Source organism: Canis lupus, chromosome 1, assembly GCF_003254725.2.
Source record: "Canis lupus dingo isolate Sandy chromosome 1, ASM325472v2, whole genome shotgun sequence".
Taxonomy (NCBI): domain Eukaryota; kingdom Metazoa; phylum Chordata; class Mammalia; order Carnivora; family Canidae; genus Canis; species Canis lupus.
In genome coordinates this window covers 10,850,052-10,863,360 of record NC_064243.1, presented here as the reverse complement: position 1 = coordinate 10,863,360, position 13,309 = coordinate 10,850,052, and the positions used below count along the sequence as shown (strand labels likewise).

At 33.8% G+C, this 13,309-nt stretch overlaps 1 pseudogene; it reads left to right on the top strand.

Moving 5' to 3' along the window:
- Window positions 1–9,901, top strand: part of LOC112645657 (10 kDa heat shock protein, mitochondrial-like) — a 76,183-nt pseudogene extending 66,282 nt beyond the window's left edge.
- The last annotated feature ends 3,408 nt before the right edge of the window (window positions 9,902–13,309 follow it).

Here is a 13,309-nt window from a genome sequence, read left to right as displayed (position 1 = left end):
TTATGAAATACACTTCTTTATCTCTAGCAAAACTTTTGTTTTAAAATCTATCTCGGATTGATAGAGAGATAGAAACACAATCTTTTCAATCATGATTGACTGACATAAAGTCTGCTTCATGGGGCTGAGTGGGTGAGGAAAGCAGACAGCCTGTCCTCACAAAGTAAAATGTAGTCTCATACTGAAAGCTGGAAAGGAAATATGAGCCCCATCTTCCGGGTCATTTCTGCCCCAAATAAAGCCCTGAGGTAGAGCTGGAGAAGGCCAATTAAACTCCTTACTCTCCCATTCTGTAAATTCCTCCCCCACCCCTTTTAGATAAGTTTTATGTTTATAGCAAAATTAAATGGAAAGTATAGAGTTTCCATCTACTGCTAGACCCATACACTCACAGTATTTTCAACATCAACATCCCCCAGAAGAGTGGTACACATATTTGTTATAAATGATGAACCTACATTGACACTATTATCACATGAAGTCCACAGCTTACATTAGGGTTCATTCGGTGTTGTATAGTCTCTCAGTTTGGATAAAGGTATAATGATATGTAACCACTATTATAATACCATACAGAGTAGTTTTATTGCCCTAACTATCCTCTACAGTCCATTTTTTCATCGTCCCTATCCTTAACACTTGGCAACAACTGATCTATCTCCATCATTTTGACTTTCCAGAATGTAAATGTAGTTGGAATCACACAATACATTGCCTTTCAGACTGGCTTCTTTCACTACTCCTTTGCATTTAAGGTCCCTCCATGTCTTCTCATGGCTTGACAGCTTAATTCTTATTTTGTGCCATTTATTATTTATTTATTTTTTGTTTAACAAGAAAGTGAAAAAATGTTTAAATGTACATTTAAATATTATCAGCAAAAATATATTTTTGTAGGGCATGGTTTTGCTGTTTTGAAAAAATATTCTATGTTGCCCTAATTTAGCAAGATTTTCCAACAGCTATGCTTATACTTCCAACTATAAGAAAAGCCTTAGACTTTTAATGCATCACCTATGGATCCACTGGCTTCATGTCATTCAGTCAGGTTCTTGCAGAAAATTTCAGTAAATTGCTTTCTTAGCAATGCTAAAGTTGTTTCCTGGTTAAGTACTTAGAGAATCAATAACATTTTTTAAACATTGAAGTACTATAACACATACCAGTAAAGTAAATAACATTTTTTAAACATCCAGTACTATAGAGAGACTATAAATTGTAACTTGTAAATTTTTAAAGTAATAATTATATATATGTACACATATACAAATATATAAAATCTGACATATATATCTGACAAATATATAGAATAGTGACATATTATGCACTAATTCAGTTCACTACATACTATTATTGTGATTTTAATAATGACCTTGATTGCTAAAACTGTGAATTTTATTATCAGATAGAAGAAATAGCATTACATCAACTGCTTAAAACAAAGCAAATATATACTAGTTACTTTTTATCTGCATATCTTTCATGATGCTAAATGTATTAAAAATAAGTTTTCTTCTTTTGCATCTACTATTTTTCTGATAATGCACTTTTTAGTGGTAAGTAGTAAATGTACATAACTATCTTGATAGACCGTTAATAACCCTCAAACATGGTAAAATCATAATTTAAAATTATCTCTTCTCTACATTCCTCTTTTTTACCCAGAACACTTAGAAAATACCTGATTGCTAGAAAAAGTTTTCAGGGAATTAAATATATTTTCTATAATAAAGTTTAAAAGCACTACAAATTAAATATGACCCATATAATTAATATATACTAAATTAATAGTAATTGGCACATTTTAATCTATTTTTTATTCCTTAAACTTGAATTTGGAGTAATTAAATTTAAGTTCCCTCTGAGCAAATAAAAACAATCTTGGGAATCAAATAATAAATGATCTTAAAGAGGGGATCCCTGGGTGGTTCAGCAGTTTCACACCTGCCTTTGGCCCGGGGTGCAGTCCTGGAGTCCTGGGATCGAGTCCTGAGTCGTGCTCCTGGCATGGAGCCTGCTTCTCACTCTGCCTGTGTCTCTGCTTCTGCTCTCTCTCTATGTCTATCATAAAAAAATAAAAATAAATCTTAAAAAAATTAATTAAAAAAATAAATGATCTTAAGTAGCCAAAACATGTCATAAGATTATTTTTTGCAGCCTTATTTTTTTGTTATTATAATAAAGTCTAGTCTGTTATGTGCTAGTAAAACTACACCAACAACAAGAAGAGCAACTATTCTACATTTTTGTGTTTCTTTACTAAGTGTTTTGTCTAATTTTAGCTATGTTGTATAGATTTTCCAATGTTGTATAACTTACTATGAACACTCAAAAATATCTTTGTAAATTTTCATACCAAAGAAAAAAAGAGATAGTCATGAAATTCCAGTAATATACATTGGGATGATGTGGTATTTGAGTTTCCATTTTTTGCTAAGAACATCTCCATGAATATAAAATAACACTCTTCCCACCCCCCACACCCAGAATGCACTTTCAAGTGAGCCTTATGAAGAGGAATAATAGCCTTGATTTTCCAACTTCATACAGTAGTAAGGATATGCAAGGATAAATAGGCAATATAATCTTCCATCTAGGGTAGCACAGAAGAGTGGAAGAGATAGACATGAACAATTATGACAATGAAATAACTGAAGTAGGACATTACTAGCTACAGAGCACCACGCAAACAAAAGTAAGAATCACCTCAGTATCACTAAGTGACAGTATTAGATCGAAGGTTATATTTGAGTAGTTTTCATAAATGAGTAGAACTTTTCCAGGAAGGTAGTTACTTCAAAAGGAGACTGCAAAATACATGTTCTCAATCAAAGCCCAAATCATCAGTTTTATAAGAAGACAAACACTAAAGAATGTCAGAAAGTGTTTGTAAATACTTCATTTTACTGCAGAAAGTAGTTGGTTGTGTGAGTCATGTAAGAATGGGAAAATATTCAGGTTCTACAAAGAACTCCCAAAATAAAAGGCAAACTTATGACTGAATCCAATACGGAAAAAAAAAAAAAAAAAAAAAGCAATAAAAAAAACAACCTCACTATTAACTCATGAACTCTGCATTTTCATAGATTTGTACTTCAGGATATAAAATAAGACAAGAGATTTTGAGCTGCAGCATAAAGACAGAAATGGTAACAGATAATATATGAAAAAAGAACTAGGAGCAGATGAACAAGGTGGTAGTGTCCAGAATCAGAGAGCAAGTACAACCAACATGATATCCTAGAAGAAGGTCCAGTTTGGGACTTGCAGTCAAGGTGAACAGTTAAAAGCAATTAAACAAATGTCAGAACTCACGATTATGTGCCAATATAAAGTCTCAGAACTGAAGAAAGATAATCTGGTGATGTCTCAGGTGATAGTCTTGGTAATCTCAGCAATTAGTGACAAGGTACTGTCTTTAAATAAATTTTGGTAAGAACTGAGTATAACATCCTATAAATACATCATATCTGAGATCTTTCCTGACCACTTGGCCTCATTTAGCCTTCAAACTCCTTGCTACCACATCACCCCATCATAGTCCCCTATGTAACATTTAGTGTTATCTCATGTGTTTTAACTGCTTTATGTACACATGAGTAACTATATCTAGTGCACTAGGCTAATATTCAATAAATAAATAATAACAGAGGTGTTCCAGTCACTTGCAGCCAGCCCTTGTTCTTTTGGGCCAGTATCTCTTCAGATCATATGCTTATATAAATAGAATTTGGAGAATTAATATAAATTATATATATATGTATATTCATCTGTGTATATATTTGCATATTTAAAATAAATTGACTTGACAATCAGAGATGCCAATAAACAAAACCTTAAACTTTCAATATAGAGTATTAGGAATGATTATTTCCTATTAAATATTCCCTTCTATCTTTCTATGCTTAAAAAAAATGGACTATTTCTTGGGTATGCTCCCTGGTCTTTTCACGTTTTTGTAAAGAGAATCTATAACTTAAGTACTTTTGTAATGAAATTACAGCTGAAAAACCAGGATATTCTGGCCACCTCTTGCCAGCCAGCATCTTCTCTAATCAGTTCATGTGTCTATATTGATTGGATGGTGAACTAATTCTGATCTGATTGGTGCCATTGCCAGGGCAGTTGTCAAGTTTTTTTCAATATCTTTCCTGGCTCTAATGGGCATTAAAATATGTGATACTACTGTTCGTTTTGTTTCATTTCAAATATTAACAATCGAGTTTACTTATGTTAACAACATTTACATTCCCCAATCATTTTAACAAAGTGACTTAAAGTACATTCTTTATATAAGACCTAAAGTCTTGTAGTGTTTATTTTATTTCTTTGTTATAGTTTAATTCACAGGGGGAGTATTGAGAAATATAGGGGCAACATTTTTTTTTTTTTTTTTTTTTTTTTTTTTTTTTTTTTTTTTTTAGGGGCAACATTTTTAAGAAATGGAAAAATACATTATTGGGTTATAATTAAAACCTTAATATTTACTCATAAAAATACACATATTCACAATATTATATTATATTCAGGTATTCATATTTCTAATCATCTATATATTTCTAATCATATATATGCATACTTATTATACATATATATATAACACATTGGTAAAAATTAAAATGATTTTAGTGTTTTTTAAAAATATTTTTTCCTTTCATTAATTAAGCAAAGATGACTTAAAATTTCATTCACATTTTCTATTCTCTAATGTAAGAGCTTGTTTTTTACATACATTGATTGGCAAGAAAGATTCTTTGTTGTTATTATTTTTTTCTTTACATATTATATCAACCAATATATTCCCTGTTAAAGGTTGACAACTATAAACATATTTGGATAGTATGTGAAGTTTGAGGTATATTCATCAAATTTTGTGATTCTATAAACTCAAGCATAAATTCTACCTCATAATATTAACTTCTATATTATAAAATTATGACTGCATGTGTTTTTCAATACATTTAGTATCTGAATTATAATAAAATGCTCTTTATGAAGAGAAATCAAATGTGCACTCCATATATGTATGTATGAATTTGTTTATTTATTATAACAGAGTTTGAAAGAAAAAAATGAATCTCTTTTCTCTCTTGATTTTAAAGACAACATTTCAAAGTTCCCAAGGAAAATTATATCAGCCAAATTAGGTGAACTAATGACTTGAAATTTATCTATTTAAAACATCAAAAAATGTCATTTAATGTTTCTCAACAAAACATGTTCTGAACTGTACTTTCGAAGCCATTAATTTATATATGTCAGTAAATGACTTTCTCATTGGTTTTATTTGAAAACAATGCTTGTCCTACAAAGTACTCCATTCTTTCCTACTAAGGGCAATTACATCAATGTAAGTAAGGTCTTTGTTGCTTAAGAACTCAAATACTTTTGCTATTTAGTCAGCCAGTGTGATCATAATTTCCATGTCATGAAGTCACTGGGAATTATAACAGTAAGTTTTCTAAATTACAAATATTGGAAAAGAACATGGTCAAGAAAAGGAAACTATAATAGTCCTGATTATTTCTCCCCATGCCATCAGAACCAATCCTTTCCCTTACAAATCTTTAAGAATCCTATTCTTTGTTGATCCAAAACCTTCAACTTATCAACTCTTGATAAGTTGTGTAAAATAGCATCCTTAATAGCAAATGTCCTAGGACACTGCTTTCCAGAAGGACTTTTGGAATAGTAGTTGTATATTTCTAGCATTTCTCACATGCTACAAATTCTGGAAGTGAGACAGATGATTTTCAGTGGAAGCCAACCCCAGGATGATTTAGATATTGGAATTAGCAGACAAAATCTTAGAAGTAATTTATTTTTTTGTCTAAACAGTTAAAAAGAAAATATGGCTGTGGAACTGATGGGGAATCTGAGAGTGATAAGGAAAAAATGAAGAAATGAACATTCTAGGGCAGTCCTGGTGGCTCAGCGGTTTAGCTCCGCCTTCAGCCCCAGGCCTGGTCCTGGAGACCCGGGATCGAGTCCCACATCGGGCTCCTTGCATGGAGCCTGCTTTTTCCTCTGCCTGTGTCTCTGCCTCTCTCTGTGTGTGTCTCTCATGAATAAATAAATAAAATCTTTTAAAAAGTAAAACTGATATTTACAATATCTGAGCTGTAAAACTCACTGAAAGGGCTTAAGATCAGACAAATAATGGCAAAAGATAGGCTCAGTGAACATGAAGGTTGGCCAATGGATGTTATTTGACTTTCAGAAAAAAAGAAAAAATAGAAGATTGAAGTGAAAAAGAGGAAAGCCTCCATGAACAATAGAAGTCGAGGAAAGAGATAAGAGGTCAAAAATTTTTGAAGAATCAATGATTAAAAATTTCCCAAATTTGGTTAAAACCATAAGCTACCTAACAAAAGTTCAAGGACATATCTCGAAAGAAAGCTACTCTTAGACATAAAATAATGAAAGAAAATATTATAACTATATCACAATAGTTACAGTAGACATTTTATATATACATATATGTGCATATTATATGTATGTAGGGTGGAAAAGCAGAAACTATTGTTTTGAGTTTTTTCTACTTTATATAAAATATTATAATAAAAACTGTAATTGGACTAAGAATTGGTACTAAGAATGCCTAATACACCCCTAGAAGAATCACTAAAATTAAAATTAATTAAAAAGTTAATGCCAACCGTCATACCTAAAAAAGTCAACAGAAAATTAAGATGCAGTGCTAAAATTAATTCAAATAACAAAGTTCTCGACATTCTTTGTCCCTGTGAGGACCTGTAGTCCATCGGGCCTACCCATTACTCACTGCTCATCTCCTTCCTACTATATATCCATAGTCCTCCTTTCTATCTGGGATTCCAAGCCTTCTGAAATTAAATCATTCCTTTTCATACATCTTCAACTCCTTTTCCCCTCCCCCTTACATTTACCTTGAAAGTTACCTCCATTTACTCAATGTCTGTATTTGAGGAGTTCAAAGTGGAATGTTAACCATTCTACCTTATCTCACTATAAATTTATCACCAGAATTTCTCAGTGTGGGTGAATAGGCCTACTAATTTTCTCTAGTCAAAACACTCTCCATCACAGCCTCTTTTTTTTTTTTTCATCTTCACAGATGTCCTTGATATATTTCACTAGGGAAAGAGAAGCAACCAAAGGGAATGGTTCATCTTGCCAATGGTTCATCTTAATGGTTCATTAAATCTCCCACTCTGCCTGAGACTCACATACTTTGTCTTTCCTCTTGTTAAAATGGAATAACTGTCCTGCATATATAAGGCTAAGTACTGCACTTTTGCAATGGATTTCAATTATCATCTATAAGAAAAAATTACTCCAGAAATAAGCCACAATTTTTCCTTTATCACTTGTTAGAACATTCAAATCAGCATATAAGGATGCTATATCTCAATATTATATTAAAATCCTCCCTTGACCTGACATCTCCCTCCATATACTGCCCAGTGCCCTGCTCTCTCTGTGTAAGTATGTCTTGATGGAGTTGCCTTTACCCTTGGTGCACATTTCATCCCATTTTCTCCTAAACTGGATCCAGTCAGGTTTGCCTTCTCCCACCTTTACCCTCCCCTGCAACTCTACCAGTTGCCACATCCAATGGGAAATTTGCATTCTTCATCTCAATTAAATCCATTAGCAGAATTTGAAGGAGGTAGAGTCCCTTCATTTTTTTAAATGAACACATTTGTTTTTTTCACGTGACTTCTCCCTCTCTCCTCCTTGACCACTCCTCATATTCCTTCTATAGTAAATTTATTTCTAAATGTAAATATCAGCACCTAAGGAGTGCTTAGATCACATAGTATGGTACAATACATTAATACTATAAACCAATTAAATAAACAAGTAATGAATATTATGGATTTAAATCAAGCTGAGACTGAAATTATACAATTTTATTTGAGGTCTCAGAATTCTCATTTAAATAAATAGGATTGTCTTTCTTTTACCAGGACACAGAAAGAATGAGCAAAGTCTCTAAACCTGAGAGACCTTTCAAAATTCTTATAGAATATAAGAAAAAAGTAATGATCTTATCATTAGTAAGAATTTTGGGGAAAAAAAAAACAAATGCAGCATGAGATGTTTTCAATAAACTATACAAAGGGATGTGTGTGTGTGTGTGTGTGTCAATTTTTCTGGGTACAATAAATGGCTATGTGGATTTATATGTGTTTTGTAGTCAAGAAAAATAAGATAGGAGGAGCTTATTTAATTATAGGAGCAGATTCATAATTACTTCTCATAATTCATGAATCTATTTTCTGTGTCTTTGAAGTAACAGTAAAATAGAAAAGAAATTGGATTTTATAATTTGCATATTTTACAATCAGCATCAGGGAATTGCATTTACCTTTTATAAATTACTTCATGTCATAATACCTTTTAAAATTTTCACTAGACAAGTTGGACCTTGTGGGGGGGCACAGCTCCAGCGCAAAGTTCAAACTGTGGCTTCCAGAGTCATAGCAGGACAGATATTTAGAAAGTTTCTTCCCATCTTTCACGGAGTTTTAGTTTAAAGGAATGCAGCCAAACTGTAGCCAAAGGAGGCATTATGCTTCCAGAAAAATCTCAAGCAAAGGTACTGTGGGCAACAGGAGTAGCTGTTGGATAGGGCTCTACAGGAAAGTGGGGGAGAGATCAACAGTTAGTGTGAGAGTTGGAGATAAAGTTCCCCCAGAATATGGAAGCACCAAATGAGTTCTAGATGGCAAAGACTACTTCTTATTTAGAGATGGTGACATTCTTGGAAAGCATGTAAATGGAAATAAATCATTATTGAAATGGCATCACAGGAAGCTGCCCATTTCAGTGAATATGTAAAATATTTCATCATGTAAATAGTATCCATGTATTTCTTTTATAATACACTAATGGTATCCAAAAATAAAAATAATGAAGTAAAATAAAATTTTCACTAGACATCATACACATTTTTAATAAAGGTCTTTGTTTCTTGTCAGTACTTTTTTTAAGGCTGTAAAGTCTTTTTTTTAATAGAACTTTAACATCATTACTAAGAGTAAATTTTTAGGGCAGTCCTGGTGGGTCAGCGGTTTAGTGCTGCATTCAGCACAGGGGTGATCCTGGAGACCCAGGATCGAGTCCCATGTTGGGCGGGCTCCCTGCATGGAGCCTGCTTCTCTCTCTGCCTCTCTCTCTCTCTCTCATGAATAAATAATTTTTTTTAAAAAAGTAAATTTTTATAAACATTCAAGGAATAAGGGTTCAACAATGAGTTCTATTTAAAATCTAAGAAGATTAAACTTTTTCCTGCATTAGAATGTAGAATGGCTCCTTATTGCCTGTCTGTTAAATATAATCTATTTTCATTTTTCTGAGACACACCCCAATTTAGTTCCATTCTACCACGGATCATCCTATCTTATCTAGTGCTTCTGAGAAGCAATCTCTCAGCCTACTCTTGGGCCATATGCCAGTAAGTTTTACACATGGGTAAAGAGCCTAAGAGAAAAGGAGAGTGATTTTCTAGTTGAGGGAACAAAGGCCACAGCCATAAAAGCAACTGAGGTCTGAAACAAAATTAAGTAAGGAGAATGGACACAGAAACACTGGTTGAGTGGGGGGACAGTAAAATAAGGGAAGAATTTGCTAAATGTAAAAGGAAAGATACAGTGTTTACTTTTTCTTCTTTGAAATGTTTGGCACAATTAATCTTTGAAATAATCTACTATTTTTTAATCAGTGAATATTAGACACATAGAAAATGCAAGCATTACAATTTAATAATTTAAAATTTAAATTATCTTTTTTTTTTTTTTTTTAGAGCCGACAGTCAGTAGGCATAAAAGAGAACACTTGGACATTCACCATGCTTCTCCCTGCCTTTACCCCAGAATGGCCTGAAACAGCCCTTTGCAAGAAGGGGAAAAAGTGAAAAGGAGCTGAATCTCATCATACCTTCTTCACTTCCCAAAACTGGAGGTGAAACTGGGAGAAACAGCTCATCCTGTTTATCTCAGACTGAGCTATAAATTCACAGGGCTTGCTGAGATTTCATTTGAGAGAGGATTAAGTGTTTCCTTCACTAAATAAGGTTTAAAGGAAAATGGAAAACAAATGAATTTATAATATTTTATGCTCTACAAGCCATATTATTCAATATTAATAGTCATATTCATTTGTCTTGATGAGTACTATTCCCTCAATCTGCCCAATATATGAAATATGAGCATTTAGGAAGAGCTTTTTCTAACTTTAAGCATGCGAGACATCATTGCCTTTTAAAACTATTTTAAGCATATTAATGGTAAGTAAAGTTGACACTGTAGATGGAATGGAGGTGGAATTTACCCAGGTCCTTTAGGATAGTAGGAACTCTAGTCTGAAAGGTGAGCATACACTGAGGAAAACTGAAAATCATGAGTCTTATAAAATGTGACCATGTACAAAGCAGAAAGGATGAAATTCTGGCAGGGATTGGGAAGTAGGGGAGAGGTGGGAAACCTCTCCTAGGAGGGGAGCCTAGGAGGGGTCCAGGAGGCTTCCCTGTATCCTTTGAGAAACTTTTACAATATCTCTATCTCTAAATTGCAAAATGAAATGGAACTGTGAATGCATTATTTGATACATAAAGCAGTACAACTATAGAAAAAGTCAATATTTGCTACATTGAAAAATAACTGTTCCCTTTATCCCATTAATATTGTTTTATTGTCTTCTCAGCCTCAGGTTATACTGTCAATAGGTGGTCAGAATCTTTATGAGGGGAGAACATCCTTTCCCATGTCATTTTATCCAAAGATTCTAAATGAAGATATGACAATAATTTAACTGAAAATGCCTTCTCCTATGAAGTAAGCAATGTTTTATCAAAAACATAAATTCACTACAGTTGCTCATGTTTTTTTTTTTTTTTTCCAGAATGAACGAAATTCACAATAACGCTAAAAACCAGGTGAGTCAGAAACACAGTTTCAGAGGTTAGTACATTTGTTCCTATTTCTTGTGAGTGAAGCTATCACTGACATATCACTGACAGTCAATTTCAGCAAGTACCGTCCTGAAGTTTTACAAGCTGGACAGAAGACTGGAAAAAAAAAAAAAAAATCAAGCCATGTGGCATAATTGTTAACTGCTGGGACTCAATAAGAGGAGATAGTTCATGCTGGCACATCTCAATCAGAAGTGGAGTGGAAATACAAGGAGTGTGCCAAAGGTAGGCAGCTTCGTAAGCAAAGCTCAAGGAGCAGCTCATTCACAAGGCTGTTTGAACAGCTGTTTATTGTAGAAGATGGGGGATTTACAGAAGTTTCTTTTTTTTTTTTTTTTTTTTCTGAAGAACAGAGTTGTCACAGTTTTTTGAAATGTAGTTTAAAAATCACAGCAAACATTAAAAACTGAGAGGAGTCTCTGAAATACCATGAAGATAACAGTGATTCCTTCTAAATTCAAGTATAGTTCATTCAAGCTTTTTAGAGTACCCAACAAGTGACAGGCACTGGTCTTGGTGTTAAAAATGCAAAAATGAATGAAAGTCGTCCTTACTCCCACAAAGCCTTTTTACAAAGGAAGAAATTCAGGCCAGATAAGATCTCACTATGTTTTGGTAAATGACACAACTGGCATACACACAGGGAGAGACAGGTCCTATGGGAGGAACACAAAAGAGAGAATCTACTAGATCTAACCAAAAGGAAAGCTTTGAGGGTAACCCCAGCATAATATTTTGCTACACAAATAGTTTTAATAAAGGTGTGTGTTTTAAGCATAATGATAATTAAGTATTGCTATGACAAAAAAAGATTCCTGAAGATAATTGGGGGAAGTTGATGCCCTTGTTAGAGAGGGATCATGTAAACTGGTGCATTTGAAGGCCCCTGGTGATCTTTCACCCATCTGATTCCTAGACTTCCTATGCCAGAACCTGAGCCACTCTACCAGGGTGGGTAGATCGGGGTTGGGTAGACACTCCAAGACAGTTTGCCAACCCAAAGCTGGGCCTGACAGACTATGTTAGTTTAATTTATTTTAGCCTAGCATTTTATTGATGTATTTATTTTAGGATGGTTGTTCACAGGTGGAATGAAATGACATAAGATGCTCGTGTGATTGAGATGATAGTTCAAAGTGAGTGGTTGGAAATATAGCTTCTGCTATAGTTTCTACACTCAGGAACAGGATATGGCAGGAGATGAATGTGGGAATTAGAGCAGCAGTGTCAGACACTACAGAATTGAAATATCCAGGGCAAGGGCCTGAGGGATGAGGGATGAGGGTGTGGCCTTGGGGACCTGCTTTTCCCCCAAGGCATTTACTATACTATTCTATTGTGGATTTTGTGCCTGTTGTTGTTTTGTTTTGTTTTTAATTCCTTCATCTATCTACAGCCTCATCTTTTCTTTCCTAACAGATTTGAGTCACTGGGAGTCAAGGTCCTCTTCTGATCTGTCTTTTCTTGCACAAGTAGGCAATGGAGGAATCTGATAAGGCAAATAAAGGGCTTCTGTGTGACTGGAGCAAAATCTTGGTCACTGTTTGACTAATGGTTAGACATCGTAGGCAAACAGAGCATTCATATATGCAGTGCATTGGTGATAACCATTCACATTGCTAGTATGTTAGGTTGTGCACTTTTGATCAAATTCATATACACAAAACCTAGAACAAACCATAAATCGAGAAGCACACATTCACAATGACTGAGAAAAAGCAAGACAAAACTTAACCAAGTTAAGTGTGGTCTCTGTATTTCTGATCCTTCATTTGACACATAAATATACAGAATGATATAAAGCGATAGATTTATATTTGCACATCAGTGAAATGTCCTGGCCTGAAGTCTAACAGATGGCATTCAGATCTTGCTTCCTCTTTACTAGCCACCTGCCCTTAAGCCACATTAGCAAAGCTTTACTCGACCTGACAACTGGCAATAGTATCACTTAGTACACATCTCACATGGGGTAAGATTCAATAAATCTCGACTATTCTTTTTTCAGTGAGTTGTACAGAGGTGTTTCACTATATACTTGTGAAGATGAACACAAGTTCAGCTTCAGAGTTTGAAAGCAGATTTTGAAAATTAATATATACGATAAATTTAATTAATTATATATGTATATGTGCTTGTGTATATGAATATATTAGATGTAAAGAGAATATGTGATATATGTGACCATAAGAATAAAAAAAGAAAATGATGAAATGCAAGGGAAACAACGGCAATGGAGAAAATAAAAACTAAATCTAACACTGAAAAATGGGTTGCAAATTTCACAGATTTCTCAGATATTGTATTGTGCCTAAGAGATCATGAGTCATCTGATTTTTTAGCCCAGATCAA